We start from the raw sequence: 6,000 nt of genomic DNA, 5'->3' as shown, positions 1-6,000 counted from the left end.
CAGAATCAGGTGTCAAATTCATTTTTCACGAAACAGATTGCATAAGGCGCTTTGGTGGAGATGGCAGATTGCATAAGGCACTGTGGTGGAGATGGCAGATTGCATAAGGCACTTTGGTGTAGATGGGGGACATTTTTGACTGTCTGTGTGTGGACAAGTCAAGGTTTGGAAGTTCACTAAGGTATTAAAGTGTCATTTCAAGAGGGGGTAGGACTTTAAGTTTTGCATCCCTATTTGTCTGATGTGGCCTGTTGAATCTCCCCTTGACCAGAGGGATCTTCTCCAAAACACTTTGGAGGAGAATTGGAAAGAATGGAGACCTGCAGGATAGGGAATGAACATTTGAAACTCCTTTGGAAACTCTGTGGGGCAGAGAGCTGAACACACAGAAGAGTGAGCAATACTGAGACCTCAGGGAAGCAGAGACTTCCAGTTCTGCCCACCTGTTCCCACATCCCTAGCCAAAGAGGAAACTGCATAGTGCCTCTGGACACATGAATATAGGAGCAGTCAAGATGCAGGAGCCCTGCAGTCCAATCTGCACCTGGATCTGTATTGGTCCAAAATCCATTCTACACCCAAATCTGGTGTGGGGTGGGGAAGACTTAAACCATCAGAGGGGTGGAAATCCCTGAGAACTCTGCTCACATTCCGGACTCAAGAAAAAAACCACCTAGCTCCATCTGGGACTACTGTGCATAGGAACCTAGGAGCAGTAGGGGCAGGACCTTTCTGTTTGTGGCTCTCATGGAAAGCAGAAAGTCAGCCTGAGGATTGACCTCAGGCCTGAGACCAGAGGTAAAACCAACTTTTCTGCTCCAAGTGTCCTGCCTGATGTACTCACGACAGGCAAAGGCAGAATTTCCATTGGGACTGGGAGCTTCCAATTTCTAGTTTGCCCCTGATCCTCACTGATCCTGGCCCAGAACTCCATGCTCCTAGATGCTGTGGGAGAGAGAGGTGATCACCCAGGAGTGTAGGCTATACTGAGACTACAGGGGAGGAGAGACGGACACTTTTGCCCACCATTGCTCACATCTCTTGCCCAAGATAAAACTGCATAATGCCTCTGGACTCAGGAATGTAGGAGGAGTAAAACTGCAGGACCACCATGTTCCAGACAGTGCCTGGATCTGAACTGAACTGATCAAACAGCTCCCTGCACCAAAATCCTGAGGGTGGGGGAACTATAACATCAGAGGAACAGACACTCCTGGGAAACCAGAGAAGGTTATTCTCTGCCCAGATTCCTGACTCAACAGGAAAACAAATTGTGCCATCTGTACCCCCCATAGGAAGCTAGGAGGAGTAGGTCCAGGTCCTGCTGGCTCCTACCCACAAGGATAGCTGAAAGCCAGGGAAGAGGAGCAACTACATGCCTGAGAGCAGAATACTCTGTTCCCATAACTGGCATCTACATACATAAAAGAAACCTTACTAAATCTCAAAGCTCACCTTGCACCTCACACAATAAGAGTAGGAGAGAGCAACACCTCACTCTCATCAATGGATAGGTCATGGAAACTGAAATTAAACAGAGATCTAGACAGACTAAGAGAGATCATGAACAAAATGGACTTAACAGATAATTATAGAAGATTCTATCATAAAGCAAAAGGATACACATTCTTCTCACCACCTCATGGCACTTTCTCCAAAATTGGCCATATAATTGGCCATAAAACAGGCCTCAACAGATTCAGAATGATAGAAATAATCCCATAAATGCTATCAGTCCACCAAGAGCTAAAGGTGGTCTTCAATGACAATAAGGAAAAAATGCACACATATACGTGGAAGTTAAACAATGCTCTACTCAACGATAACCTGGTCAAGGAAGAAATAAAGAAAGAAATTAAAGACTTCTTAGAATTTAATGAAAATTAAGGTACAACATACCCAAACATATGATACACAACGAAAGCTGTGCTAAGCGGAAAACACATTGCTGTGAGTGACTGCAGAAAAAAAAAAAAAAAAAAAAAAAAAAAAAAAAAAAAAAAAAAACGGGAGAGTGCATATGTCAGCATCTTGAGAGCACACCTAAAAGGTCTACAACAAAAAGGAAGGAAATACACCCAGGAAGAGTAGAAGGCAAGAAATAATAAAACTCAGAGCTGAAATCAACCAAGTAGAATCAAAGAGGACCATAGAAAAAATCAGCAAAACCAAAAGTTGTTTCTTTGAAAAATCAACAAGATAGATAAACCGTTGGGGAGACTAAAGAGAGGACACAGAGAGTGTGTCCAATTTAACAAAGTCAGAAGTGAAAAGGGAGACATAACTACAAAATTAGAGGAATTTCAAAAAACCATCAGATCCTACTGCAAAAGCCTATATTCAAAAAAACTTAAAAAATCTGCAAAAAATGGATAATTTCCTAGACTGATACCAGGTGCAAAAGTTAAATCAGGAACAGATAAAAAATTTAAACAACCCCATAACTCCTAAGGAAATAGAAGCAGTCATTAAAGTCTCCCAACCAAAAAGAGCCAGAATCGAGATATGTTTAGTGCAGAATTCCTTATTTATAATAGCCAGAAGCTGGAAAGAACCCAAATGCTCTTCAACAGAGGAATGGATACAGAAAATGTGGTACATCTACACCATGGAATATTACTCAGCTATCAAAAACAATGACTTTATGAAATTCATAAGCAACTGGATGGACTGGAAAATATCATCCTTAGTGAGGTAAATGAATCACAGAAAAAAACACATGGTATGCACTCATTGATATGTGGCTATTAGCCCAAATGCTTGAATTACCCTAGATGCACAGAACACATGCAACTCAAGAAGGATGACCAAAATGCGAATTCACTCCTTCTTAAAAGGGGAACAAGAATACTCTTTGGAGGAAATAGGGAGGCAAAGATTAGAACAGAGGTAGAAGGAACACACATTCAGAGCCTGCCTCACAGTGGCCCATACATATTCACCCACCAAAGTAGATAAAATGGATGAAGCAAAGAGGAACCAGATGTAGATCTGTTCTGAGAGACACAGCCAGAATACAGCAAACACATAGGTGAATGCCAGCAGCAAACCACTGAAGGAATCAGAGAAAGGACTGGAAGAGCTTGAAGGGGCTCAGGACCCCATATGAACAACAGTGCCAACCAACCAGAGCTTCCAGGGACTAAACCACTATCCAAAGACTATACATGGACTGACCCTGGGCTCCAACCTCATAGGTAGCAATGAATAGCCTAGTAAGAGCACCAGTGGAAGGGGAGGCATTGGTCCTGCCAAGACTGAACCCCCAGTGAACTTGATTGTTGGGGGGAGGGTGGTAATGGGGGGAGGAAGTGGAAGGGAACAACCATATAGAAGGGGAGGGGGGTTAGGGGGATGTTGGCCTGGAAACCGGGAAGGGGAATAACAGTTGAAATGTAAATAACTAATACTTAAGTTAATAAAGATAAAAAATTGAATGTGATCAGATAAACACATACCGGTTTTCACTTCTTCATAATTTCAAGAAGAACCGGAAAGTGAATATATAATCTTCCAGAGACAAAATACGGGAATTTAAATTAGCCGTCATAAATACGTTGTTAAAATTTTCTGCCTCCTGTTAGTTAATAATTCTTACTATTCCTGCTATGAGTGAAAATATGGTTGTGTAAAGCCTACCAATCCCAAAAGCCTGAAACATTGTGAAAAACTGTCGTATTTCTCCCTAACGTGTGTCTTTGGTCACCATCCTTTTCATTGACCAACTAAATTCTCTGTTTCTCAAGTAGATCAGAGGACTACGTGATAGTGTCACTCTCATGTAGAAGACCAAGAAACTTTCCATACTTGCATGTATTTGCTCTTGGGAGCATGTAAATAATACTTTCAGTTCCAAGAACAAAACATGGCCATCCAAAGGGACCCCATGAACCAAAATCGTTCTTTCTGCTATCAGTGAAATTAAGCACACTGGTAACAACCCAGACAATAATATAAAGCAATAATCCTGGAACACTACTACTACTAGTACTACTACTACTACTACTACTAATACTAATACTACTACTACTACTACTAATAATAATAATAATAATAATATAATAATAATAATAACAATAATGGAATAATGCCCTCGAGGGATCACCGACTAAGGAAAGTACATGTTGAGCCTTGTTTTTCAAGGAATATTGTATCCATGAAATCAAATTTCCTCACACATGAAAATCACTCACCCTGTCACAGCTTCACAGAGAGAGTTGAGAACCAGAGTTGTCTTTTCTTAGGACAAGAGAAAGATTCGCCAACCTTCCAAAAAAAAAACCAATCCAGACAGTCTGTGTGAGAATGGTTAGCTTATGCATGACTAACACACACACACACACACACACACACACACACACACACACACACACACATCTCTGATGTCTGCTTCTTAGAGTGTCCAGGTGCAAACCAGTTGTGAAAGATGCAGGAAGCAGTCGGTCAGCAGAATATTGGTCTGCCTGCAAGTGAGTTAGGGGTTCCTCCAAGGAACTCAGTGTCACAGATCTTTTAGAGGTATTTGGGGATGCGCTGTGTGCATATATTTTACTCAGGGTGAACAAGGACTACACAAACCTTGGAGAGCAGAAAGGGGTTTTTGGGTGGATTTACATTGATGGAGGCCTCATTTGGTTGAGCTTCTTTAATCTCTGTCCCAGCTCGGTCTGTTGTTCAGGGATCTCCATTTGATCTCCTCAGAAACCGACTCCACTGAATGTGCCCCATCTCCACCCCTGAGGTCTTCCTTCCTCGATTTCAAAGAATTGCAGGTTCGGACTCTGCATTCTTCATCAGCTTAAATCCTCAGGGACGTGAGCTTCTAGATGCCATGAATTAACCAGTGCATCAAGTTTCTGCATTAACCCATATGTCCCCTAATTCTGGCCAGTTATCTCTGCCCCGCGCTATTCCCCCATCTTCCCCGCTGACCTTCCACTCCTGTCCTCAGTCGCCCTCACTCACCTAAAGAATCTTTTCAGAGAGGTCGATGCTTCCCACCTCACGGGGCTTCTCCTTTCCTGTGTCCTCTCTGCATTTGTAGATTGTAGATAGAATATGATTTTTCTCACAGCTCATACCATGCGATTTTTCTCACAGCTGATACCATGCGTAGGTAAACGCCCGCCATGTTTGTGTCTCTAGGTCTCAGTTCCCTCTCGGGCTGATTTCTTTTCCTAGTTTCATCTATTTTCTCTTAAGCTTCATGATGTCATGCGGCACCCAATGATGTCATACCCCACCCCCATGATGTCATGCCCTACCCCATGATGTCATGCCCCACCCCAATGATTTCACACCCCCGTCCCCGTGATGTCATGTCCAGAATTGTCCTATCAATTCACCAGGTAACATCTTGAACGCTTCCCTGTCACCACACTCCTCCATGATCGCATCATTTACTGTCCTTCTTTCTATTCTCTCTCCTTCTGCTCTGAGAGAGTGGCGGACCCCTCTGGGTGCACCCTCTCCTCTGGCACATCAAGTGTCTGCAGGACTAGAATCATCGTCTCCCACCAGGTACTGAAAACGCAGCCCAGGACGGAGAACAGGATCCATAGACAGGAGACGGGTTTAGTAACCCCACGTGAGGACCATTGTGCTCCTCTGCCCCTCTCAGTCCTTCCTTCAGCTCTTCAGTGAGACTCACTGAGATCTGTCTGATATTTCGCCATGCGTCTGTGTATCTGTGTCAGTCAGCTGCTCCGTGGAACCTTGCAGAGGACAATAACTCTACCCTCCCTTCCGCAAACACAAGAAAGGACCATTAATAATGTCAGGGTTTGCCGTATGCACATAGGATAAGTCTCACATCCAGCCACTTATCCTATGGCCATTCCCTCATTTCCTCTTCCATCTCTGTCCCTGTGTTTCTTGTAGAGGGGGCAATTTATCGGTCAAAATGTTGGGGGTGGGTTTGTGTCCTTATCCTTCCACCTTAGGCCCTCCGTGGCTACGTATCCATATTCCCACTTCTACAAGTCTCAGCTAAAGTCACAC

The sequence above is a fragment of the Rattus norvegicus genome, chromosome Y, assembly GCF_021556685.1.
Source record: "Rattus norvegicus strain SHRSP/BbbUtx chromosome Y, alternate assembly SHRSP_T2T, whole genome shotgun sequence".
Lineage (NCBI taxonomy): Eukaryota > Metazoa > Chordata > Mammalia > Rodentia > Muridae > Rattus > Rattus norvegicus.
This window is presented reverse-complemented; position numbering follows the sequence as displayed.